At 39.4% G+C, this 14,150-nt stretch overlaps 2 non-coding genes across 2 annotated transcripts; both read left to right on the top strand.

Moving 5' to 3' along the window:
* The first annotated feature begins 1,526 nt into the window (after positions 1-1,526).
* On the top strand, positions 1,527-1,586 carry LOC114655202 (U7 small nuclear RNA). The gene has a single exon (XR_003716865.1). It is a non-coding gene; the product is annotated as a U7 small nuclear RNA (small nuclear RNA).
* Positions 1,587-2,424: 838 nt separating this feature from the next.
* LOC114655205 (U7 small nuclear RNA) lies at positions 2,425-2,485 on the top strand. Its single transcript, XR_003716868.2, has one exon. It is a non-coding gene; the product is annotated as a U7 small nuclear RNA (small nuclear RNA).
* The last annotated feature ends 11,665 nt before the right edge of the window (positions 2,486-14,150 follow it).

Here is a 14,150-nt window from a genome sequence, read left to right as displayed (position 1 = left end):
TTTTTTGGCTTCTAACTTCTCCCTCTGGTCTGGCGCTGTCTTACCCTCTTCACCCACAACTTTAACTATGGTTGGCTCCTCCCCTTAGAGTTTATTGGTCCCTCTAAATCAGATGCTCCTTTCCCCATAACCCATCGGCCGGCCTTACAGTTCCACCATTATCAGGACTAGGGAGAAGCATATTCTGCCCATGACACCCCATACACATATCAACCGTTACAACCTAACATCCCAAATCACTGATTGCACAACTTCAATCAAAGAATACAGTTACTATTTCTACATTTGTACTGTTGCAGACAATGCCTTAGTATGAACCATGCTATGAGTGTTTTAAACTAGCCAGTATCTAAAAGTACTCTCAAGTTAAATACGAGGTCTATCTATTAAATAACGAGACTGACACAATAACTCACTTTTATTTATACAGTATAACAATTCTAATGCTTATACCCTTCAATATACTTCCCATTCGCATTTACACACCGATGCAGTCTTGGTTTCCACTGGTCAAAGGCGTGGAACAGATCAGTTTCTCTCAGCTGTTTCAAAACATCTGACGTTTTCTTCTTTACTTATTTACTGCATCCATTGACTCAAAATGTGTTCCTTTAAGCACCAATTTCAATTTAGGAAAAACACACGTACATTCTATCTATCTATCTATCTATCTATCTATCTATCTATCTATCTATCTATCTATCTATCTATCTATCTATCTATCTATCTAATCTAGGGTTGCCACCCGTCCTTTAAAATACAGAATCGTCCCGTATTTGAGAATGAAATTGCGCGTCCCGTTTTGAATCAATACGTATGCGTCCCTTATTTTTTTGTATTAAAAGTGGTAACCCTAATCTAATCTAAGTTTCACTACCATACACCTGCCATTTATTACTGTGTCCACTTTAACAATCTCAATATTTGGATTTTTTTTTGTTAATACCGCCACTCCTGCATTTCAATTTTTTTTTATATTTGGCTCTAAAAGGAATGTCACATTCCTTTATCACTGTTATGTCCTCTTTTGCAGTGTCAAGAGAGACAAAAATTAGCACTCTTCTTGCAATTGGCTCTATACATTGAGGAATGCAATTTTTTAACATCTATGCACATTGGTTTATATTTTCTTTTCACTATTAAAGGTTATTAAAGGTTGTTTCTAGTCCAGTTTTCCCTTTACTTCCTCTTTTTTGCCTTGCCTCTCTAGTTTAGATTGACATTTCCAGGTGGTGTGGCGAGCTAAAATGACCTCATTGGCTGAATCAGATAGTCATTTGCATATTGTGCTGTTTCATTTATTTTACTTTATTTTGATAGTTTCAGCATCCATATGACCCACAGTTTTACTTTTTGCCTAAAAGAACTACACATTTCCTTTTGTTAAAGTCTACTTATCGTTTTATTTTGTTAAAGTCTACTTATTATTTTATCTTAAAATTGCTAATTATATAAGCGAACAGTTGAGTACCACTAAGCAGAATATGGTTAAGTTTATAGAGTTGCTGTTGAGCCAAGGTTGTCAGCAATGGATTTTAGCTCTTTAAGTGTTTGTCCAGTAGGTTTTCTCATGAGAGAAAGCCCCCTTATGTTGTGGAAAAAAAGATCAAGATCCTTATTTTTAGTTTGGTTTGTTTTATTTTATGCTAATTTATTTGATCATTACCATGCTTTAGATTTATTGCTAGGTTTCTAGAGCACATACTTGCAGGTTCTGGGTATCAAATTAGTTTTCCCTCTGATCACTTCACAAATTTATAACTTACTAATGCATTAAGTATTAATGTATGTTTAATATTCATATGAAATTGTCCTGTTTCAGCACAAAAAAACATGTATAGATGCATAGTTAAAACAAGACTTTATGTTACATACAACTGAACTAGAATCATGTGACTCATTCTCAGGTAATGATTCATGAATGAAATGAATGAGAATCATGTGACTTGCTCGTGGCTACTGATTCAGTTCAAACTCAGAAGAACCAGTAAATGACACATACAGTCAATGAGCTATAAAAAGGCTGCATTAAACTAAACCTGAAAGCAAATAATTAATAGAAATTCAACTATTTTCTGCGGTTTAATGTATTTGTTGTTGAATTACAAAGGTGTTAACATTCCAATGACCATACAGAATAATTTTCAAGTTATGAATTTATTTCAATCTTTATTGATACAACAGGCACTACACATAGGGTATATCTGCCACCCTGGTCCACCTCACCACTTAGACCCCTGCTGCTTGGTCTGATTCCATAGCTGCCTGATTAATAATCCAACACTTCCTCCCTTAAACTGAATTTACCATCTCAGTAATGTTGAATTGGAGAAAGAAAAAAGGAGGAAAACTGTAAGAAACACAATAATGGGAGAAAAAAAATAACAATAGTTTAGAGGGCTCCTGTTCAGCTAAGGTGGTCAGTAATGGATTTTAGCTCTTTGAGTATTTATCCAGTAAGTTTTCTCATGAATGAAAAGCCCCCTTATGTTGTGGAAAAAAAAGATCATGATCCTTCTTTTTCATTTTGTTTGCTTTGTCTTACTTTATGTTAATTTATTTAAAAATTGTTATGCTTTTGATTTATTGGTAGGATTCTGCAGCATAGTTAAAGGTTGGGGGTAGCAAGGTAGGTTTTCCTTTATCACCTCCCAAATTTATAACTTACTAATCCATTAAGTATTAATGTATATTTAATATTCATATGAAATTGTCCTGTTTCAGTACACAAAACATAAAAAACATGTATAGATGCATAGTTAAAACACAACTTTATGGTACACATGAGTGAACTAGAATCGTGTGACTCATTCTCAGGTAATGATTCAATTCGTGAATGAAATGAACAAGAATCATGTGACTTGTTTGTGGCTAATGATTCAGTTGAAACTCAAAAGAACCAGTAAATGACACATGCCCAGTGCAGTCAATGAGCTATAAAAAGTCTGCATTAAACTAAATCTGAAAGCAAATAATTGATAGAAATGAAGGTTTAATGTACTTGTTGTTGAGTTACAAAGGTGTAACATTCCAATGACCAGACGGAATAATTTCCAAGTTCTGAATTTATTTTAAACTTTATTGATACAACAGGCACTACACATAGGGTACCTCTGCCACCCCGGGTCCACCTCACCACTTGGACCCCTGCTGCTTGGTCTGATTCCATAGCTGCCTGATTAATAATCCAACACTTCCTCCCTTAAACTGAATTTACTGTCTCAGTAATGTTGAATTAGAAAAAAAAGGAAAACAGCAAGAAACACAATAATGGGAGAAAATAACAATAATACATAAGTTGTCAACTTCCTGTGCTCTATTGAGTACACTGCCTTTGCTAACTTCCTATAAAAAAATAAAATAATCCTCTCCATGTTCAGAGGTAGCTGGTGTTTTCCTCAGTCGAACAGAATATCTTTTAACTGCTGGAACTGCCTTTGCTCCCACAGGTGATGCCTCATTTTCTTGATATCTGGTGCATTCACAGACTGCTAGCTCTATTTCTTTATCCATATTTGGCCACCAGAGGCAACAGCAAGCCAGCGCTTTCATACAATTGATGCCTGGGTGTGCTTCATGCAGTTCTTTTACTAATGTCTTCCTACCCTGTGGATGTATTTCAACTTGGCTCCCCCATAGTATGCAACCATCCACCACTCTCAATGCTGCTTTCCTCGGCCCTCTTCTCTTCTGTATTTATATGCTTCCCCTTGGCCATATTATTCGTAGCTTTGGACTGGGTTATCATTTTTATGCAGACGATACTCAACTCTGTTTCAATGTTAAAAGTATAACTTCATCAGAGCTTTCTCAGCTCACAACCTGCCTCAGTGAAATTAATACCTGGATGGAGCAGAACTCTCTAAAATTAAACCGCAACAAAACTGAACTCCTGCAAATTGGGACCAAAGTGCAACTTAATAAAATGAGCTCCTTCCCAGTCCATCTTGGCGGTGATCTCATCAGACCTGCCTCTACTGTAAAGAATCTTGGTGTCATTTTTGATTCCTCCCTCTCTTATTCCGCTCACATAAATCACATTAAGAAACTTTCTTACTTTCACCTCCATAACAAGTCCCGTGTTCACTCCTTCGTCTCCTTCTCTAATGCTGAGAAACTTGTCCATGCTTTTATCACATCCCGCATCGATTATTGTAATTCCCTACTGGCAGGTGCCCCTTCTAATCTTCTATCACAGCTCCAGCTTATTCAAAACTCAGCTGCAAGAGTCCTTACTTGAACCAACAGCAGCGAGCACATCACACCCATCCTGCTCCACCTTCACTGGCTCCCCGTGTCTTACAGAATTGAATATAAAATTCTATTAATGACCTACAAAGCCTTAAATAACCTCGCGCCAAACTACTTCAGTGACCTTCTCCATCACTATGTGCCTGTCCACCCACTAAGGTCCTCTGATTCTGGCAATCTTCTTGTACCCCTCACTAATCTACACTCCATGGGTGACAGCGGGGCCTTCAGCTGTATAGTGCCCAGACTCTGGAATGACCTACCGAAATTAATCAGGTCAGCTGACTCCATGAATTCTTTTAAAAAACAACTCAAAACTCATCTGTTCAGTTTGGCTTTTAGCTCTACGTGACTTTATTACCCTTCTCTCAGTTTACTTCTCAGTCAAGATGCTCATGTAACCTGTGTGTGTGTGTGAGACCCCATCAATTATGTTGTCTGTTAGGCTTTTCTCTGAATTCACTATCTTACTCTTCTCTATTTAATAATGCTTTGCATTTATATAGCGCTTTTCTCACTACTCAAAGCGCTCAGCAATTGCAGGTTAAGGGCCTTGCTCAAGGGCCCAACAGAGCAGAGTCCCTGTTGGCATTTATGGGATTTGAACCGGCAACCTTCTGATTGCCAATGCAGATCCCTAGCCTCAGAGCCACCACTCCAATTTATCTGGTTTAGGGTAATGTTATATACTGTATTCCCTACCGTTCTTTCTTAAACTCTGTAAAGAGCCTTCAGCATGGGAAAGGCACTATATAAATAAAATGTATTATTATTATTATTATTATATAGTTGCCAAGATGGCTCCACCGGTATACTTGGCCAGTTCCCTTTTAGATCCCACTGAAGCACCGATGACGATATAGGGTCTCGTCGTGTCCATGTCTTTATCTGACTCGCTCCAACCGGACTGCTGTCCGTGTGTTCCAACAGCCTGATGACCCCCCCTCAGTTTGTGGGGTTTCTTCACTCTCTCCACATGGTGCCATCAACATTAGCATGTCATGTTCCTTCTTTATACATTAAAGTATGTTCATAAGAAACTAGAGTCAATGTCCAGCACTGAATGTGTGCTGCTGCCAACTGCGGGGACCCCCTTCTGTTCACCAAATAGTCCTAGCAAGGGCTTGCGATCTGTTATGTTTATAAACGGTTTTCCAAAAAGGTGATGATGAAACCTATTCAGGACAAAAATTATGGCTAACGCTTCAGTGTACAGGACATATAATCAGTGTGTCTTTCTGTTCCATTTTCCTTCCTGTGAGAGAGGACTGCCCCAACACTGACACGTCATAAGTCAGGTACAGATCGTCCCCCTCATCAAAGTGAACTAATAACTGGTCAGACTGTAATGGCTTTCTGACAGGCCTTCTCTTCCACAGCTGTCCAGCGCCACTGAGTTTCCTTGCGTAACAGTCAATGTAAGGTTCCAAGGTGATGGCCATACTTGGGAAAACTCTATGATAATAATTAAACAACCTCAGAAATGCTGTAAGCTGCGTCAGGTTAGTAGGTTGGGGTGCTTCCTTAATGGCTGCTACTTTATCAGGTACTGGGTGTATGCCATGGCGATCTATTTTATATTCCGGGTAGACCACTTCAGGTGCCAAGAAAAATGAAAAACATTTGTCTTCACGCACCCTTAGTCCTGCCTCAACTAACTTTGCAAGCACTCCATCAAGGTGTATAAAAGGACATTTATTATTTTTTCCAGTAAATGCCATTCGTACCACCACCTGAGGTATGCCCTGTAGAATATTTTCTATAGTAGGCTGAAATATCTCAGGACTGAATGACACTCCGTATGAAAGTTTAGTATACTGGCACGGCCCTTTGTGGGTGTATTGATTGTGGTGAACTGGAGGGATTCTTCTTCTTCTAGCACTAATTGCTGATAGTTTACTTTAAAGTGCCCCACTTGTCAACTTCCTCGGGCCTTCTTTACCTGTCCGAACTGATCTTTCTGCAGGGCCATATGATGTTGGGTGATAAGGGCCTGACCACCCCCTAACTCTGCCAATAAATTCTCTGTTTTGGGAATTCGATAATTGTCAAGTCTTGAAACTCAATTCACAGTGAGCTTGTTATTTCCACCGATTCATATTGTTTTATCAGCCTTTACTGTAGGTGCTATTGGAGCGGCCTACTCTGAAAAACATACAGGTTTTATAATACCCTCGCTTTGAAGCCTCTGTAATTCTTTTCCACTTTGTCTTTCAAACTGTATGACAATGGACCAGCCTTGAAGACTGTAGGCTGAACCTCTCCATCCACACGTATCTTTGCTTCTGTCCCCACCAGAGTTTTCTATTACTTCCCTGAAAACACTTCTGTGTCTTTCTAACACTGACTCCAAAGTCTTAGGGTCAGAGTCTACTCTGTCTATTTCATCTCTGTTAAGTCTGATCTCTTTCAACCAGTCTCAGCCCATGAGGTTGGCCCATGCAACTCCCACAATCAACAGAGTCATTTCCTTCTGCTGTTCTTTGAATTTATCTTGAGCCCATAGTCTGCCTAACACCAGAACAATATCTCCAGCGTATGTCCATAATGACACCCCAGCTTCCTGCAGTTCATCTGCGCCCAGTCGTTTGCAAGTCACTCAGTGTGGTGGAGGATGCTCCTGTGTCAATGTTTTGTCCATTAATTTCTATTGTGACTTTATATGGTGAAACTTTGTTAGTTAGTACAGTGTGAATGGCTTTTCATCCTCACTTTCCTTCTTTTCATCTACCAGAAATCTGCTGTATTTTCCTTTAATTGCCATCTTATTTTCTTGTTTCTCTGTTTGTGTTGTGCTCTGGTTAAACATTTCCTTGCTACGTACCCCCTCTTGTGGCACAAATGGCATACTGCAGATATGAAACAGCAAAAAACACTATTGTGCTTGCCCTCGCAACAAAAAACAGTAACCTGTATCTTTCTCCTTGGCCAGAGATGCGTGGAGTTTATGGACTTTAAAGTCTCCAGCACTTACAAGCTGCTGTTGCTGTTGTAACTCCACTACATCTCTGTCTGCCACTTCCATAGCCAGTGTAATCTCCACAGCCTTTATCAGCAAGAAACCAATATTGCATTCAATCATCATTTAGGCCATATACTTGTCTTTCTTTTATCATGTCCTCTAGGTTACCACCAAAGTCACAAAACTGTCGCAGTTCGGCCACGAAATCTGACACAGATTGGCCTTGTTTCTCAACTTTGGAGTGAAATTTCTATCTTCGAACAGTCATCCCGGGCTTGGGGGCAAAATGATCTATAACTAACTTGACATTTTGAGTAAAAATGAGCTCGGACATTTTGCTGGCAACCTCTGCTCAGAGTACTGTCCCTAAGTAGATTGCTGTACAAGTTGTTTCCTCTGCTGAAGAGAAAATGAAAGACACAATGAACAGGTTTCCTCCTGGCTGGTTCCTAACTCAGAGAGGTCCTAATTGAGGACAAGATTTCTTTCTTTAATATGAGTTCCAATTTATTTCTTCCACAAGGCATTAGCGTGGTTTGGGGTGTACTGTAACTTTAGAATTAGGGGTTAGTAATGTTCAGGTTAGGAGTTTGTGCATTTAGCTTGTAGTACTGATGTGCGGTAATATGACTTTCGTCAAGAAACTGCTGTCAAAAACTGACGCAATCCGCACACAGTGTCAGCGACAAAATGAATTTCTACTTGTAGTAGCCTGTTTAATTGGGGCATTGATATTCTTCTAGTCAGCAAGTGACAGTGTTTTGTCAGTGTCACACATCTTACAATTACAAAACCGAGGAAGTGATTTGATTACATGATTAATCGACAAAAGATGCTGACGGTAGCTGTCAGGTAGTGCAGATCGGGTAGTGAGAGTGCCTGTTATTACTGGCAATAAGAGGAATAAAACGAGAAGGGAGAATGTCAGACCAATTCACCAAATGTGGTGGGAGTAAGGTAGAGGATGATATTCTTGTGAGTGGGTGACGTATACTGTACATGGTAAGGAGACGCACTTTAATGTCTTCCTCGTGATTTGATGACTTGCTGAATAATATTCAGGCCTTCGTTCATCATTGTATCACCCTCTTAAGCCTGGCAGGATAACATCTTCCACCAGCCTTTCTTCAAAGTTCGGTATTTTTGGATACACGTTGTCGTATCCACATAGTCGGAAAAACTTCCATATTCAATGTACAACGTACAACAAAACAGTTTAAAACTAAAATAGGTACTTGACTAGTTTTCTTTCGTAAATTAACAGGTTCCAATTAAGAAACTGGTTAAAGCAAAAACCTGCAGACACTGCTGGTCTCTGGGACCGTAATTGGGTGCCCCTGATGTAGAACATGCCGATCACACTTTGATGTGGACCAAAACAACAACTATACTGAAACCCTAGAGATGAGTCTAACTGCTGCCCGCAGTGCCCATCACATAGCCCAGGTAACACTCACAATGTCAACCCTCACACAACCCGACTCTTAACCATAGTGTAACCAGGCATGCAATGGGCATTTCATGACTGACATTGTGGGTGCATCATGTAGTTTGGGGTCTTATGTGACTGACCTCATAGGTACTGCAGTCTATTTTAGGTTTGATGGAGGTCACATTATGCCTACAACATTACTCACAAAATGCCCTCGGACTCAGATAAAGGTTCAACAACCCTAATTTTACCCATAGTGCAACTGTGCATTCGTTGGGCATTCCGTGACTGACATTGCAGGTGACATGTGATGGTGGGACATTACATGACTGACCTCATACAAATTGCGGACTACAATTACATTCTGTTGAAACCTTATAGAAACAGTGATCTCGGTGTGGTACTGACATGCAGGGAAACAGTAAGGCGGGGGGGGGTTAGGATAATTCCAAGGGATCCTGACGAGGGCCCTTGAAAATATTTGAACCAGTCTGAAAGGCGGAGTCAAATCATCAGGAGGATGGACTCAGATGCTGCCTTCCACTGAGTGAAGCATTGTGGGTATCAGAATAAAAATCAAACAGTGTCAGTTTAAAATACTACTTTTCCTTTAGTGTATTAAAATTGTGTAGTGGTTATGGATAGTCCACGTCAAATGAAGCAAAGTAAGTTTAGTTTATATGTTTAATGTAGTTTCTTGTGGCAATTGTTTGTAAATATGTCTAGTGCCAGTGATTAAGTGTGCTGTTAAAGTTAAATATGTAAAACAAATAAGTAGGATTACTATGTTTCTGAGAAATATAATTTTATGCATACTTCATATAAAATACTTTAAACTAAGAATATTTAATGTATTATTTATGGTTATGATTCTTCTGTTTGTATTTTCATTCACCTCATAGGTCGCTGCTTAATAGTGAAGTTTGCAACAGTAGTGTCATCTAGTGGCCATTTTGAGTATTACACCTAAAATATACACCTCATAGTACTTCTGTTTCCTTGCAGTGTTGAATTACAGTATTAATAATAGTTTTAGTTCTTTTTTGCAGACCCCTGTCCTATGGGGATGAGTTTTGTCAGCAAAGTGTAGCAAAAAATGCAAAAAGGAGTCTTCTCAGGAATAAAACTAAACAAAAAGGGTGGTGTTAAATGGGAAGTTCCATGAAAACATGATAGAAAAATAAAAAATAAAAATTGGGTGAGAATAAATATAATAAAGAATGACATTTGGAAAACAGGAAACTTATAAGAAAAAAAGAAGAGTGTTGTCAGTTTTAAATGTGCTTCAGATGACACAGAGGACCATTAAAAACCATGTAGAAATGGCAAGGAAACGGAAAAAAAAGGTAAGAAAGTGTCTCTGGAACCCTCTTATCCCCTTCATTTGTTTGTAACATTTGACCTGTAAGCAGATTGTCCTGTTTAAATTAGATACAGAAATGTTTTTATTTCCTGATGATCATTCAGCTAAATCTTTTTTCCTTGGGTTACAATATGCTAGAGAAAAAAATGAGCTGAGAGATTACATTTGATGGTTTTTTAAAAAATCACACTTTAATACTTCTAAATAAGTTTCTATTTTAATTTATCTCATAATATGTTCAATTGCCCAGAAATCCAATTAATGAATTCTGTTGTGCTTGTCACAGCCTATGCTGTCTACAGAACCTAAAATCAAACTCCTAAGGACAAGGACATTCTTTAAACATCTAGCACAATAGCTACTAATAACAGCTTCTAAAACTTAAGAAATATTACTTGGAAACATCTACATTCAAATATACTTGAAACTAGTAAGAATCATTATTTTTCTTTATACAACATCGGGGGCTTTCTCTTACAACGAAAAACTACTAAAGAAATAGGTTAAAGAACAAAAATCCATTAACATAAGGTTTAACTTGATGGCAACCAACTAAACTTAGTGGTCTTCAATGCTACACTCATAAAACTAGCAATTATAAGAAGATTTAATAGTACAATTTAACCAAAGGCAAAACTGTAGATCTTTCAAAAGTGAAATATAAACCTGTTTTTAGTATGGAGGCTAACACTATTGAACTAACTAAATTAAAAGAAACATCACCATATGCAAATGAACATATGGTTCAGCCAATCCTTTCATTGCATCTCACCACACCTCCTAAATTTTCCGATCTACTGCCATTGAAATTAAAGTGCACACTTTATTTCAATCGACATGCTATTGACACGTCTGTTGAGGGTTTCTCGTCCATTGCAGAGACAACCGCAGGTTCACAGCACCACCAAGGCGACTACAAGTTCACAGCCTCCTCGCATAACATGTCCATCGCCCAATGGGTGATGCAGGGAACATTCACTCCGGCCACTGACTTGGCCCCGTCCCTACTCGTTTGCTGTGTCTGTGTGTATTGAAGTGGTAGTTCCCATTTGAATAAATACCCTGACTGTTCCTGCTTCGATTGGAATAAAGTCCATACAGTATATGTGTCTCAGACTTAAAAGTTTAAATCTGAACAATATATTTGATCTCTTTTCATTGTTCCGTTATTTCACCGAGTAATAATTTCCGTTTGTTTGCGCTAATGCAATCTTTACTATCATTTTTTTGAGACTTTCTGATTTTCATACTTCCATTATCTCTAACCTGCTCTGCATGTGTATTGTGCCAACGTTTTTTGAATTCTTTACAACGTTGTACTTTGGTCTTTTATTTCTGACCCCGGGTGTGGTTAAATCTTTTGGCACAAAGTCTTGTCTCGCGGGACATGGAATTGTCTCTCTGAGAAAGTCACGTCTCCTCTCTTTTCCCAAGTTTTTTTATTATATATATATATATATATATATATATATATATATATATATATATATATATATATATATATATATACTGTATATATATATATACAGTACTGTGCAAAAGTTTTAGGCAGGTGTGAAAAAATGCTGTAAACAAAGAATGCTTTCAAAAATGGAAGTGTTAATCATTTATTTTCATCAATCAACAAAATGCAGTGAATGAACAAAAGAGAAATCTAAATCAAATCAATATTTGGTGTGACCACCCTTTGCCTCCAAAACAGCATCAATTCTTCTAGGTATCACTTGCACACAGTTATTGAAGGAACTCGGCTGGTAGGTTGTTTCAAACATCTTGGAGAACTAACCACAGATCTTCTGTGGATGTAGGCTTCCTCACATCCTTCTGTCTCTTCATGTAATCCCAGACACACTCGATGATATTGAGATCAGGGCTCTGTGGGGGCCATACCATCACTTCCAGGACTTCTTGTTCTTCTTTACGCTGAAGATAGTTCTTAATGACTTTGGCTGTATGTTTGGGGTTGTTGTCCTGCTGCAGAATAAATTTGGGGCCAATCATACGCCTCCCTGATGGTATTGCATGATGGATAAGTATCTGCCTGTATTTCTCAGCATTGAGAACACCATTAATCCTGAACAAATCTCCAACTCCATTTTCAGAAACGCAGCCCCAAACGTTCAAGGAACCTCCACCAAGCTTCACTGTTGCCTATAGACACTCATTATTGTACTGCTCTCCAGCCCTTCGACGAACAAACTGCCTTCTGCTACAGCCAAATATTTCAAATTTTGACTCATCAGTCCAGAGCACCTGCTGCCATTTTTGTGCACCCCAGTTCCTATGTTTTCGTGCATATTTGAGTCGCTTGGCCTTGTTTCCACGTCGGAGGTATGGCTTTTTAGCTGCAACTCTTCCAAGAAGATCACTTCTGGCCAGACTTCTCCGGACAGTAGATGGGTGTACCTGGGTCCCACTTGTTTCTGCCAGTTCTGAGCTGATGGCACTGCTGGACATCTTCCGATTTCGAAGGGTAATAAGCTTGATGTGTCTTTCATCTGCTGCACTAAGTTTCCTTGGCTGACCACCGCGTCTACGATCCTCAACATTGCCCGTTTCTTTGTGCTTCTTCAAAAGAGCTTGAACAGCACATCTTGAAACCCCAGTCTGCTTTGAGATCTTTGTCTGGGAGAGACCTTGCTGATGCAGTAGAACTACCTTGTGTCTTGTTGCTGTGCTCAATCTTGCCATGACATGAAACTGCCTTCCACAACCTCACCTTGGTAGCAGAGTTTGGCTGTTCCTCACCCAGTTTGAAGCCTCCTACACAGCTGTTTCTGTTTCAGTTAATGACTGTGTTTCAACCTACGTGTGACATTGATGATCATTAGCACCTGTTTGGTAGAATTGGTTGATCATACACCTGACTAGAATCCTACGAAATCCCTGATTTTGTGCAAGTGTACTGTGATAAGCTGCCCGGACACAGACAAATGGACACCATTGTACAGTCCACCACACATTTATTTACAATATTTACAGAGTCCAATAGTGCACAACCCAGTGCCTCAAGCACCAAACTCCCCCAAAGTCCGGGCCTCTTTAACTCTCTGACTGCTCGTCAGGCCGCCTTCTCTCTCCTGCCTCCAAACTTTGTCCACTCCTCACCCGACTCCAGTCCTCCTATGCAGGGAGGCGGCCCCTTTTATAAGTACCCGGATGGGCTCCAGGTGATCCCCGACACTCCCTAGACACTCCCCTGTGTGGCGGAAGTGCCGGCTGTGTTCCCGGAAGCCCTTCGGGTGTTCCCAGTCTTCTTCCCTCCAGCACTTCCTGGTGTGGCGGAAGTGTTGGGGTTCCGGGTCCCTCAGGCATGGGGGCGCCCCCTGGCGGAGACCACGGGCCCCTACAGGGTTGGGCTTCCAAGCCCTGCACCCGTGGCCCCCAAAGAAACCAGGGTGGTTGCCCCCTCATGGTCTGGAGGAGGCATGAGCCCTCCTCCTGTCTTCCTGGGCGTCCCGGTACCTATAAGAATTGATGCTGGTTTGAAGAAAAAAGGTAGTAATACCAAATATTGATTTGATTTAGATTTTTCTTTTGTTCGCTCACTTTGCATTTTGTAAATTGATAACAATAAACAATCATTATTTATATTTCTGAAAGCATTCTTTGTTTACAGCATTTTTTTACACCTGCCTAAAACTTTTGCACAGTACTTTAGTATAGTCTTTCACCCCCTGAAAATGAACATGAGATAGAACTTTCTTAGCAAAATCTGAAGAACAGAGTGTTAATTAAGCCAGTTAGGAAAATAGTCATATTGCTAGCATGGACTGTTAGATATGTTTGCAAATAGGAGATGGCTTACAGTTTTCTGACCATGTCTAACGTGCCTCAGGCATGACTGTATGACAAAACTTAGAGAAATGAAACAAGATTTATAAACGGAACTTCTCTAAAACAAGAACTGTTCTTTTCTTTGCTATATCAATTTTTCTCTATTTTTGTGTGAACTGCTTTGCTTTGAAATTTTACTAAAAATTCTAAAACAAAGATGTTTTGTCTGTGGATTTATCTGATCATGCATCACACTGGTGTTATGAAGTAAACTATAAAGTGTAGAACTTTGGTGTCTTTGAATAAACACAGCTTCATACTGTATGGGGTATTGGAAAAGTGGACAAGCAAAAAATGCCAAAAAG

This window comes from Erpetoichthys calabaricus, chromosome 7, assembly GCF_900747795.2.
Source record: "Erpetoichthys calabaricus chromosome 7, fErpCal1.3, whole genome shotgun sequence".
NCBI lineage: Eukaryota > Metazoa > Chordata > Cladistia > Polypteriformes > Polypteridae > Erpetoichthys > Erpetoichthys calabaricus.
The sequence above is the reverse complement of the archived record's forward strand: the minus strand, read 5'-3'. Positions and strand labels throughout refer to the sequence as shown.